This window comes from Ursus americanus, chromosome 16, assembly GCF_024610735.1.
Source record: "Ursus americanus isolate L20-20 chromosome 16, mUrsAme1.1.p, whole genome shotgun sequence".
In the NCBI taxonomy this organism is placed as follows: domain Eukaryota; kingdom Metazoa; phylum Chordata; class Mammalia; order Carnivora; family Ursidae; genus Ursus; species Ursus americanus.
In genome coordinates, this window is record NC_142142.1 from 39,275,368 (window position 1) to 39,289,261 (window position 13,894).

At 42.8% G+C, this 13,894-nt stretch overlaps 1 non-coding gene across 1 annotated transcript; it reads right to left on the reverse strand.

The window, feature by feature from the left end:
- Positions 1-1,606: 1,606 nt before the first annotated feature.
- Positions 1,607-1,709, reverse strand: LOC123783208 (U6 spliceosomal RNA). Its single transcript, XR_006777162.1, has one exon. It is a non-coding gene; the product is annotated as a U6 spliceosomal RNA (small nuclear RNA).
- Between the last annotated feature and the right edge of the window lie 12,185 nt (positions 1,710-13,894).

The following is a 13,894-nucleotide window of genomic DNA, read 5'->3' on the forward strand; positions in this document are numbered from 1 at the left end:
AAGGAGTTGGCCAGCTTCCTGACAACAGGCTGTGAAGAAAAGCCCTGTGGGGTGATGACAGCTGCCTGACAGAGGAAGGTGATAGGGCTTGGTGCAGGGTCCCCACCATGCTCATACCTGCAAGGAATGAAAGTGAACTTCAAAGCCAGCACCACCCAGCCGGGCCCAGGCCTCCAAAAGCCTCAACTCATCAGATGCCACGGCCCAGAGCTGGCTAATGGCAAGAATGTGGAAACTCAGCTTCCAACGAACCCCAGGAACAGAGCCATGAAAGCTGGTCCAGCTCTTCGTGCCAAGCCCTCTCAGGCAGAAATGATCAGGTTTAAAGAGGAACTATCTCCCATCCAAGGCCAAGCTGACAGGTCAGCCTGGGGGAGTGGAAAGGGCGTGGTCTCTCGAGTCCCACATACCTGGGTCTCAAATCAGTTCCACCGTTTACAAGCTCTGCAGAGCAGCCTCCTTACCTTCTCTGAGGCAATCTCTTCCTATGCAAAACGGGGACACAAATACCCACAGTTTGTGTGAAGGGAGCGAAATAACATATGCAAAAGTGCTGGCAGAGGCCTTGGCCGTTTCCTTCCCTCACTCTTCCCTTTGGGAGTCTCCTTTCTCCATCTCCATGGATTCTGAGAAGGGGATGCCAAGTTGCTAATGAACCAGGCTAAAGGGGAACAGCTCTGCCTACAGCAGAAGACAACCGCTAAAAGCACCTTCTAGCATTAGATTATAAATCTGTCTTATGTTGAAACTGTATTTGTGGGCTGTTAGCTCTGTTAAGAGTGTATCTTACTGCCTTATCCAGCATTCAGCACTCACTATGCACAATAATGAGCTGCTTTGTAACTTATGCAATATTGGGCATGAAGAAATTAATCAGGAATTCGCCAGAATTCTCCAATCATCTGAAATGAATCAGTAATTCTCAGTAATCAGTAATTCCCTGGCAAACTACATCCACAGGCCAAATCCAGCCAAGCGCTTCTTTTTGTAAATAAAGTTTTATTGGAACACAGCCATGCTCATTTATCCACATATTATCTGTGGCTGCTTTCACACTACAAAGGCAGGGTTGGACTGCAAGGGCTGAAATATTTACTATCTGGCCCTTTCCAGGATAAATTACCCACTCCTGCTCCAAAAGAAAGCACAGATAAATTGAACTGTTGCAGTTCAAGTTCCCCAAAAAGTAGACTCTGAGAAAGAGTTTAGGGTTCAGGATGTTAAATAGGGAATGCCTCTGGGATCCACAGCTCTCGAAGGGAGAGAGAGGAAGCTGCAGTAGGCACAGGGAGAAGTCCGGCTACGATGCAGGTCCAGCAGCCCCAGCCGACTCCACAGGGAATGCCGGAGCAAATGACCCCTCAGAGTTGGCCTGAAAGGGCCGAAATAGCTGCACTTTTACCCTCTGCCTTGATCAGTCATTGGAAGTGGGCAATCCCCTGGAATGTGTGCTGGCGGGTGAGGCAACTCCCAATGGGGCTGAGTGCTGGAGGCTGTCTACTGACATCACTCCCAGAACCGAGGGCAACAAATCCTCCCTTGCATCTCTATGCCCAGCCCAGCCACTCAAGCTTGCTTGCTTTCTTTCTTTTTTTTTTTTTTTTTTTTAGGTATGGAATGCTTTACGAATTATGTGTCATCCTTGTGCAGGGGCCACGCTAATCTCTGTATCATTCCAATTTTAGCAAATGTGCTGTCAAAGCGAGCACCCCCTGAGCTTTTTAAAGTTTTCCTCCACCACCTTCCAGAAGTGTCCCCCACTTCTACACCAGCGAGTCAGCTGTCTTCTGAACCCCCAGTGGAAGTGGTGGGTGTCATCAGTGGAACACAAAGTCAAAGTGGACAGGGTGTTCAGAATAACAACTAAAATATCCCCTTAAATGTATTCCTAGTGATATTCTTGAAAAATTTTATGTCCATCAGCTTTATTGGAAATCATAGAGAAACAGGCTATGAATCCATAAATGCCATTCTCGGGAAAAGCGGACTTTCTTATTTCTATCAGAACAACACCCAGATTTTTTGATAGAATGGTGAGATCTAAGATATATAATGTATATAAGATATAAAATGTTTTATATAAAAAAGATACAATGAGAGTTAAGGTACAAAATGTCACTAGTTATTAGTGCAATAGCACAAGAGCAAGAGATTTTGAGTCTACAAACCTAGGTTCAGTTCTCCACCTGCCACTTACTCCGGACAATCCCTTTACCCTCCCAATGTGTTTGCTCATCTGTGAGATGGGACTATGATACTCTACCCCCCTCACAGTGTTCTCACAGAATCAGAAGAAATGATAGATGTGAACCAGTGATGGAATCTGGAAAGTTCTCAAAAAATATTTTTTGTCTATGTCTTCTGTAACACCACCTTCATCACTATCTTGAAATTCAATTCAAATATTTAATTGCTTCAGTTCTGTTTTTTAGTTCTTCTCTGGTCTTACCAAGTATATCATCAATATTTCGTCATACACAGAACACGTATTTTAAAAGATTTTTATTTGCTCTTGGTCTTCCTATGCACATAAATATACATGCACGCATGTATATGTACATGCAAATACCAGCCCCATATGATATTTCCTTCCCAAGACAAGTATCCCAGAGAATACATAGGCATTGATAGTCACAACTGTTGACAAAGGATGTTGGAGAAAATATCAGTGAACACTCAAAGCCCTACCTCTTCATAGTCTTGCCCCCATTGACATCACATGAGGTCTCACCAAACTCTAGGAGCCCACTGAATGGCCTAGCATACTGAGGTTTTGTCCTACCATGTTTTCCTGAGCTATAAGTGGCCAGATATACTACAGTAAGATCTAGAGCTTAACTCTATTCTGTCTTGTGTCTCAGTTGGCACACCTGTTCTGTCAATGAGTCGTTTTCCTTTCTGTATTTCTTCTTCATTCTCTCTTTTAGACTATCTCTTCACTCCATGAATGCACATAATAATATATATCACTTGTTTCTTGGGTTGCATATGCCAAGGGGAAGAGAGCACCATAATAATAGCATAAGCAGCGTGACTCAGGCTCTGCCCACTTCTATTTAATCTGTCAAAATCTCCATTTATCATGAAAAGTCCCGCATAACCGGTTATGGAAGTTCTTAGAAAGTGCTTTCACACTGCTGTATTTCCCAGCCCTCTCAGCTACTATGGGGCCCCTTCATTTTCTTTCTCTTCTGCTCTAAGTCTGTAAAGCTCTGTGAAGGTGTCTTGGCTCTGCTCGTGAATGCCTGGTGAAGTCCTTCTGGGACTAACAGGGGGTGGAAGTCAGTGAGGCTGCAGTCCAACCTCAGGAGAAGTGCTTCCCCACCACCTGTTACCGAAGCAGGACTGTCTTCTCCTCCTCAGTCTAGCCCTCTTTCAATTTCATGTCCTTCATTGTTTCTTTTAGCTGCAGTCCCCTCTCCCTTCTCCTTAGCAATCAGGGGCAGGACCTGCCATGGGAGGGATTGGCCCTGGACAGCTGTCTGAGTTTCAAACTCCATCCACTTCAACGAACCAACCTCCTCACAGACACCTGTGGCACCATCAGTGGGCCGGGCATGCTCACCTGGGCTCTGGCTTCCCTCACGAGAACCCTGGGTCCTTGCTGCCTCACGTGCCCACCCCGTCAACAAACATTTGTTGAGTAACCACACAGGCAGGCCCAGCGTCAGACAGTGCGTAAACCTGAGCATCTCTGTCTCAAAGTGATTCAATAACTTACTCAGAAAGAGATCCCTCTCAACGGGAACATCTGGAATGTTTCAATAAAAGAAGTGTCCTCTCAGCTGGTTCTTAAAGGTTTGGTGGAATTTTAATTCCTATGTATGATTCTTAGTACAAAAGTAATACATTTTCATTGTGGAGATTTTAAAAATACAGAAAAGCACAAACATGCAAATTAAAAAAAAAAAGCCCACAAATCCCACCACCTCAATATAAAAACACCATCAACATTTTGGTGCACATCCTTATAAACATTTGTCTACTAATCACCACATCTAAAAGAACAATTGGGACTCTACCGTTTAGACACCTGCATTTTTATAAATGACATGGCATTTAATCCTCACAATAGCCCTGCAAAGTAGGGAGTGTTATCAATCCCATTTTATAAGAATAGCTTGAGGGACAGAGAGTTTAACTTATCCAAGTCACATGACAGAGCCAAAATGCACGTCCCAAATGTCTTTCTCCAGAGTGCATGCTTAGCTTCCTCCAGCTGCCCCCCAGCCCATGAGCTGGGCCATGCAGATGGCAGGGCATGGAGAGAAAAGGTAGGAATCCCTGCGAGGGACTGGTCTTAAAGAAATACATGCAGCCTGATTCCAGCATCCAGACCCCAGCTGTGCGCTGTCCCACAGACAAGGAAATGCAACCCTGTAGAAAACAGAAGAGGGACTTTGAGACAAAGAAGGAACAGTGGGCATATTTCTTCTTGGGACTGTTGGGATCCTTGATTGGGATTTGGTAACTGCTTCTATCTAGGGCGTAAAGGATGGGGAGAAATTTTTAAATGACTAATTTTCCAGCCTGGGTAGTTGGAAGAAGGCTGGTCCCATAAATAATACCAGTTTTATAGCCTGCTCAATAATACACATAACCTCTACTAGGCAAAAACTATTCCCTCAGTTTAGACTCACCCCTAACTCAGGACTCATGCACCGTGTGTTCCGGGGAGGTCTCATCAAATCTATAATCCATGTCACTGAGGAGAGCTGGCCCTGGCTAAAAATCTCACGGGAGCCAGCATGGAGGCTGGAGCACCTCATTTGTGCAAGCCCGGGCTTACGCACACTGTGTTTTCCCACAGTGGCTTCTCTGTAACCAGCAGGGCATCTGGAACAGGCACCAGGCTAAGATGCGGTCGAGCAGGACGGACCCCTCCCCCCTCCACACCAAGTGGACTTCAGTTCTGCCCGAGCAGGGATGGGAACAACAAGCTTTTGCCAAAAGAAAAGAAGAAATCAAAACATAAAATGTACTTCTTCCCTGGGCTGCATGTTCCTGGCTTGACTTATATCACTTAGGTAACAGTGATATTAATTTTTAGAACAGCACAGAGGGTTTCAGGCAAGGCCAGAAATGCCAGCCTGGGATTAGGTCCCCTAGAGTTCTGACACCAAAAGCAAGGGAAGGAACATGGCTGTGTGGGAGTCAGGAATGTCTCTTCTGATTCCAGCGTCCAGACCCTAGCCGCACCCTGCCCCACAGACGAGGAAATGCAACCCTGTGCACACCGGTGGAAGGGGGACTTTGAGATAAAGAAAGAACAGTGGGCACATTTCTTCTTGGGACTGTTGGGATCCTTGAACCCTTTGCAGGTCTGGCTGACAGTTCATCTTTGATGGAGAAAACAGTGATTCACTGGACGAAGAGTTCCGGTTCAACTACTGGCTGAATACACAGCACCCAACTCCACCATCCATATCCCCCGAGCCCAAGATAATTTGTTTTGTTTATTTTTTTTTTTAAGATTTTATTTATTTACTTGACAGAGAGACAGCCAGCGAGAGAGGGAACACAGGCAGGGGGAGTGGGAGAGGAAGAAGCAGGCTCCCAGCAGAGGAGCCTGATGTGGGGCTCGATCCCAGGACTCTGGGATCACACCCTGAGCTGAAGGCAGATGCTTAATGACTGAGCCACCCAGGCGCCCCTTGTTTATTTTTTCTATCACATTTTCTAAAGCTTGCCACTTTCCAGAAATTCACCCTCAGGGAGTTAATTTTTACATAATTGTTAACTTTCTTTCTTTCTTTCTTTCTTTCTTTCTTTCTTTCTTTCTTTCTTTCTTTTTTTAAAATTAAAGCTGCTCTCCATTTCTGGATGACATTTGATGACCTGCATGAGTAGAAAAGATTAACTTTGCCCTCTTTGACTCTGAAAACTTGGCAACAGAGTCAAATTCTCTCCAGGTCTCTCTAGTGTGAAACTTCCTGTAATCCTTTTCCCTAACACATACCACAAATCACTCACACAGATGCTTCAGAGAGAAGGCCAGGCCCTTACAAATATCCTACAGAGAGCCTTCTTCGGTCCTGTTTCTTCTAAATTTTTTCAGTTTCTGAGCTTTGCTCTTTCCTCTACATTTTATCCCACTGAATCAATCCAGTGTGTCCTCTACTATGTATTGGGACAGATAGTGCCCAATAAATATTGATAGATGGAGTAATTTGAATCAATCCCTACCCGTCTTTTCCTTTTTCATTCTTTTTCTTTGTCTTTACCACTGATTCCATATTCGATGGGCTTCCAACTGGGCTTTATACCTGCTCACTGAGACTGAGCAAGTCGCCCCTTACCTATACCAGTGTCTATCACTACTTTAATCAAAAATTTCTTTAAAAAAAAAAGATTTTATTTATTTATTGGTCAGAGAGAGAGTGAAAGAGCACAAACAGGGGAGCATCAGACAGAGGGAGAAGCAGGTTCCCCCCTGAGCAGGGAGCCCCATGTGGGACTTGATCCCAGGACCCTGGGATCATGACCTGAGCCAAAGGCAGATGCTTAACCGACTGAGCCACCCAGGCATCCATCATTATCAAAATGTTCTTAACAAAACAAACTTTGTTGCACCCACACCAATGAAAGCCCATTTTCCTTTTGACATTCAATAGTAAATCATCATTGACTACCTACCCTGTTCCGGGCATCATTCTAACAAAACAGATAAAATCCCAAATCCAAAGGAGCTTACATTCTAGTAGCAGGAAACCAACAATAAGCAAATAGATAAACCAATAAATAATATGCTCAGAAGAAAAATAAAGCAGAGTCAAGGGCCAGAGTGACGGGGGTTGGCTAGGTCTTTTCCGAGCCTTAGTAAAGATCATCACTTGTCCTCATATTTATCAAAAGCCTAAGCCTCTCACTCCTTTGGCGGCAGGCACGGGCGCTCTGAGATAGCGGAGCCACATCTATTTCTGCCAACCAACCTTCAAATGGCAAGAGCAACAATGTCCACTTTATAAGGATTGAATGAAGTAGGTGATCCTTGTAAAGTGCTTAATGCAGTGTCTGGTACACAAAGCGTAAGCAGAAAAGGGCAGCCAGAAAAAAATGGGAAGGAGCGGGAGCCGCCTTTGGCAAAGTCCATCTCATTTGCACTAATTTTAGCTTGCTCTCCATATTATTTGTGCTTCCTCCAGGCAGCCCATAGCTTTATGAGCAATTGACCCTTGAACTGAGAAGCTGCTCCAGATAAAGACCTCAGCTGAAAGTGACATGATAAATAAATGGCACGGTTTAGAGAGGACTGCAGGCTGAACTTGACAGTAGCTGGTTTGTCTCACTTTCCTCTCTGGGGCTTCTCTTCACCCTCTGGAACTCACTAGTCATCTGACATACGGGCAAACCTGGAAGTGAGGGAGGTAAAACCTCACAGGGCAACTTGGATCATGGGCACGGGAGCCAATACATAAGCTACTCTACTTCTGGTCTTAAGGCAAAAGAGTCTGAGGCTTATTCTACAGTTTCTCAGAGACTTCCCGCAAAAGGACGGAGCCTCAGCCACCCACGGCAGTGACCAGCTCAATGATACATCCTGTCTTTCCCTCTTTCCCTGTTCTGTCTCGTGGTCCCAACGCAACACCTGTTCACTGGAATCATTTCCCAAAATAATTATCTTTACAAGACCCTCAATTCAGGGAGAGCTCCACTAAGACAGGCATACTATCCATGCAGTGGTCTTTCCTTTCAGAGTCTACCTCCTAATATCATACATATTAGATATATATTGTATATATATGAAATTACCCATGATCTCTTCTCTTCTTCATAGCTTCTTCAAGTTAGAGAGTCTCCATTATCAGATTAACCCACAGTTTCTCTATCAAGGATCTCTTAAACTGCCCTTCCAGCATATATTTGGATCCAGCTTGGCCAAGCTGATCATTACTGTTTTGTATATGTAAGCAAAACCCCAGAAGCATATCACTTGCTATAGAAATTCTCTTTGGGGGTGCCTGGGTGGCTCAGTCGTTAAGCGTCTGCCTTCAGCTCAGGGAGTGATCCCGAGGTCCTGGGATCAAGCCCCACGTCAGGCTCCTCCGCTAGAAGCCTGCTTCTTCCTCTCCCACTCCCCCTGCTTGTGTTCCCTCTCTCGCTGGCTGTCTTTCTCTCCGTCAAATAAATAAATAAAATCTTAAAAAAAAAGAAAAGAAAAAGAAATTCTCTTTGATCCAAAATGTTTACATTGCTTCTTCTAGAGAAGACAAGATTTCAAGTTGGAAAACTCATTTGGAAGGTTGCAATGAACTTCTGTATTTTAGGGTGCAGACTATCCCTTAATTCTTGAAGCAACATTTTGATGACCATTTGATGAATATATATATATACACACATATGCAAATGCTTCAGACTGAGATGTAAAATATTCTGTTTGGGTATATCAGTTGAGAATAACTAGCAAAATTATTGGCCTGCAGCATTAGGGTTTTTTTTCCCCTAAATCTAGATTTAAGCTGTCTTATAACTAAACGTTTTTATTTGCCCTTGGGAAGAAGCAAAAAGACAACAGCCCAGAAAAGCAACAAGATGGCAAGGAGTGACCAGCAGAAGTGGAGCCCTGTCCCAGGGCCAGAGACTATCAGATTGCCTGGCTAGAATGGGAGGGTTTGGGAAACAGCTTCCTTAAGGTTCCAAAATAATTACTTGAGGATGAAACCCTAAAAAAAATGCTGAGCTTCTTTTTTTTTTTTTTTAAGATTTTATTTATTTATTTGACAGAGATAGAGACAGCCAGCGAGAGAGGGAACACAAGCAGGGGGAGTGGGAGAGGAAGAAGCAGGCTCATACCGGAAGAGCCTGATGTGGGGCTCGATCCCAGAACGCCGGGATCACGCCCTGAGCCGAAGGCAGACGCCCAACTGCTGTGCCACCCAGGCGCCCCAAAAATGCTGAACTTCTTGATGGCAGCATAGAGACCTAGATTCTTGTTATTTGGGCATTAATGTCTTCTAAATGTGGAAAGACAGAAATATCTTGATTACCCATGATCCCCAGCACTCCTATACCCCTTTCTTTTCCCTTCCTCATGTGGACAAGAGAAATCAAGGATTTACTAACTCAGAGCATGTTGTACCATGTCTTAAGCTTTATAGGTATTTGTTGAGTATTTATTGAGTGAATGGATGAAATAGACCAGCCTCTATCAGCAAATACAAAACGATCTGAATATGAAGTAAGAAAGCATAAAAAAAGAGAAAAGGGGAGTTTTGTTCAACTACTACTCAATTTCCTTTCTAGCATTTCTCAGTAGGCTCTGATAACCATTAGTTCTTTGGTATGAAAATAAATGATGGAGTGTGGAGGGAGAATATATGTGTTAAATATGTTTGGGAATACTGGTTAAATAAGTAAAAAGGGCTTTAGGTTTTTTTTTCAGTATAGGAATTCTCAGCTTTTAGAACACTAACATATACTACAAGAGTATATACTATGTTCTGTTTCTGTATGTACGGTTGACCCTTGAACAACAAGATTTAAACTGCATGGGTCCACTTATATGCAGATTTTTTCAATAAATACAGTACAGTACTGCAAATGTATTTTCTCTTCCCTATGATTTTCTTGATAACATTTTCTTTTCTCTAGCTGACTTCCTTGTAAGAATATCGTACATAATACATATAACATACAAAAGATGTGTTAATCGACACTTTATGGTATCAGTAAGGCTTCCGGTCAACAGTAGGCTATTAGAAGTGAAGCTTTTGGGAGTCAAAACTTATATGTGGATTTTAGACCACACAGGTCAGCACCCCTAACCCTGCATACTATCTTGCAAGATGCTTCTTCAGTATTTAATCATGACCTTTTTTAGAAAAGCATCTTGCAAGATAGTATTTCTTGGGGATACAGTTCCCTGGAACACACTTTGGGAAACACTGGTTCAGTACCATCCTGATTTCTTTTTGGCTTTTGATTCATACTGTGTTTTCCTGGCCCTTAGACAAAGATCATTCTGTACTCATTCTCCTCACAAATCTTCTTATGTAACTGGAAATCACTGAGTGTTCCCAAATATCCTCCTTTCTTCTGCACCCCAACTTTGAAGTTTAATTTAGGCCTGGACCTCCAAGAGGGAGGTCTTCTCAGACATCTTAATGACTTTCTAAGAGTCTTACAGAGTCCCTTAATTTTAAACCATAACCTATAAAACAAGTTATCTACCCACTCATGCATCAAAAAATATATATGAAGAACTTTTTATCCACAAAGCACCTTGGAGATAAATAGTTATATAACACAGATCTTACCTTAAGGAGTATATAATTCAATGATAACTGTAACTTCAAATTAAAAGGCTTGGGAATGATATAAACCTGATTTTGTGGTCTTGGGCAAGTTACTTAACATTTCTATTGGTACCACACCTGTAAAATAGACATAATTATATCTACTTTCCATCTTTGTCATGTTGACCAAATGCAGTGAAGTACACAAACTATCTAGCCTAGTGCACATTCTGGCACTAGAAATTTAATAGCATTAATAGTAAGAGAACCCCTTAGGGTCTACACAGCAGCATTACCCAGAAACAGGACTTGTCCTCAACTGCTTCATTGGAACCTCCAGAAGCTCCCCAAATCACTGAACGACAAGCATGCACTGGGGAAGTGCTACCACTTGTACCACTAGACACCCCCCACCCCGTTGCATTGTTTGCTAGCTAAGGCAATAGTGAACCAAAGAGGAGGTTGCCTTAGCCAAGACTGGCTGGTTGGTCTCTCCAGTCCACTAGCCTGGCCCAGCCTTTGTGGTCTGGTCTGGTTCTCACAGTTATTTACAACAAATTTTCACAGTATTAGTAGGGCATTTTTTGTCTTTATCTGCTTTTGACAAATGAGTAATCTTAGGCTCTGAAAAAATAAATGCCTTGGCCCAGATCACCCTGCTAAATAAGTGGCAAAGCTAAGATGACTCTATTTCGTGAGGTCAATAGCACATAAATAACAAGAGAAAAGGTGGAAGGTTAAGAGGATGTTGCTTTAATCCAGGCAAGGGGTGGGCCATTGCTAGAATGGAATGGAGAAGAAAGGAAATAATGAAAAACTAAAGTCGACATTTTCGACAGCAGAAAAACCTGGGAATCTTGCAGTATCTGTGAACTTCCAGTCTTTCCCCAAACCACTTCCTCCCTTATCCTCAAAAGGAAAGCACATCCTAGCTAACAGAGACACGCGCAAACATCTATGCTTGATTTCAGCCTTCCACTGCCAAATAAGAATGTTATTTTTACACAGTCCCTGCCTTCAAAGAGCTAAAAATCAGAAGGGGAAATGAGAGAGACCACAGATAGGACATAAAGTCAAAGGTTCTGTCACACACAATCTGGTTACCTAGATTCCAAGGTTAGTCCTGCCATTAGTTATATGACCTTGAGTAAATGGCAGAACTTCCACTGGATGATCACATTGTCTTCACTCATCACTCATTCATTCATATATTCAATAAATATTTTTTGGTTGCTTACCAGGTGGCAACACAACAGTAGGTACCAGGAATACAAATGTCCCTCAACCCAAGGAGGTTGGTGGCAAACAACCAGACAATTCCAATTCAACAGATTCCTCTTCCTCACCCCCATGACCGGTCAGTCACCAACTCCTAACCATTTTACCTCCAGAATATATCCTGAATCCACTCATGTTTCAGCCCCTCTCCACTACCATCCTGGTTGAAGCCAGGGCTCATGAATTCAGGCTTGACTGACTCCATCGCCCAAGCAGAAGCCTGATGAGCCAGACAGAGGAGGGTCAACTGTGGTTAGCCACCATTCCTCGGAGCCCTGCCTGCTGCAGGAGTGAGACCACGTCTTCTGGGCAACCGGCACCTTGTGTGCAAAGGCGAGGAGGCCAAGAGCCTTAAGAAGGACATCCTTCGATGCTTGAACATGATATTAGCATTCCAAAGAAATCACAGATTATTAAAAATCACATCATGCGCATAATTGTTTCAAAGGGAGAGGAAGTGAGAAGCCAGAGAGTTTAAGTATCACAATAACCAAGTTATGTTTCCTGCAGGAATTTTAATAATAAAAATGTTTTTAATAGCTTTAAGTGTTTAGCTGTAAAACCAGTACATCAGTATGTAAATCCAGGCTTTGATGATTCTGGCTTTTCTGCTCAGGAGGAATAGCTGTTCTTTTGTCTATCATATCATAGCTTTTTATCCTTCTTTTGAACGGAAAACAAAACAAAAAAACCTCTCAAACAAAGCACATCACCTCCCCACATACAAACCCAGTTCCCCAGCAGAAAAGAAAACTTGCCTCGGTTTCCTGGTCTGTAAAATGAGGATAGGTAATAAGATCCAAGTCGAGGAGTTATAAATACAGTTGCATTGGTGAATATTTGTAACGTGCCTGCAGCTGTGTCCAGCATACAGTGTGTGCTGCGTAAGTGGTGTTAAATTAAATTAATTACTAGATAAATAAGTCATATTATATCTAATTCCTGTTACGAAAATACGTGATGTGGGAGAACTATGTCAGAAGAAAAAATTAAATAAAATGAAAGGGAAAGGGTAGGAAATGAGTCTATCCCAGCACAGCACATAAGCTATATAAAAGAGGAGGTCAGAAAGCGAGTCCCTCTAGAAATAAAGTATATTAGACCAAATATGCATATTCCTGAATAAGCGTGTTATGTGCACGATACATATATCTACAGACATCTACACGCATCAGTATATAACTCCTAGCTGACCTACTTCAAGACCAGAGTCTGAATCGGAGGCAAAAATGAGAAATTCATTAATTGTGCCCTACTTCTCTCTATAATAACACACAAGAGGTTACAAACCTCAAATTGGGTCCAGTCCCAGAATTTGGTCAGTAAATTGAAAACAATAAGAACATAAAATGACTGAGATTCTCCATCTGCAGAAATAAAGCACTCCGGAGATGTTGTAAATGTGCTGTTGATGGGAGTAGGGCTTCTCCCCATTTTCCGTCAAGGAGAACAGGACGCCTCACAAATTTAATTAAAGACACCAGAGTCTCCCCCAAGTCCAATCAGAGTGAGCCCAGGGTGCCTCCCTGGGAAAACACGTTAGAATGTGGTTTATGGTCACCTACTCAGATGGATTGCAATGAATCTGAGGTAATGTTGTGTTGTCATAACAGAGGGTGGGGGTCCACAGGAGTCAGGAAACTGAAAGCCAAGCAGTGAAACTCTGAGTGTCTCCACCACTGCCCTGGGCTCTGTTTCTAGATCATCAGTACTGTAGGATTGAAGCATCCCTCCAAGACGGCCAGTAACCCTTGGTCTAACTAAGATCTCCAAGGAAAATGGAAACTGTCCTTCAGTGTCCTCAGTGATGGGCCTTGCAAAGATCAGTATCCTCTCTTGGCTCCCTAACCAGAAACTCCCCTGCTGTAAATTTAAAAATTTAATTGGTAAAGAACAAATTCTGCAGACAGGCTGCCTGAGTTTGAATCCTGGGTTTAGCCTTTAATGGTTGGAAGACATTGAATAAATCATTTAGCATCTCTTGGTCTCAGTTCCTCACTGACACGAGGACAACAAGAGTACCTACCTCATGGGCTGTTGGGGGAGATCAAAATAGAATAATTCAGGAAATATACTTTCTATTTTGTGCCCAATAAATGCTAGCAATTTTTATTATTGGTTACTGTATTGTTATTGTTGGTCTGGTTAAATCCTGACTAATCATCATAATTCTGTTTGAACACCTCTGGGAAAACCACTGAAATCATTTTTTTTCTTTTTTTGGTTTTTATTTAAATTCTAGTTAGTGTAATATTAGTTTCAGGTGTACAATATAGCGATTCAACAATTCCACATATCACCCAGTGTTCATCACAACAAGAGCACTCATTAATCGCCATCACCTATCTAACCCATCCCTCCACCTGCCTCCCTTCTGGTAA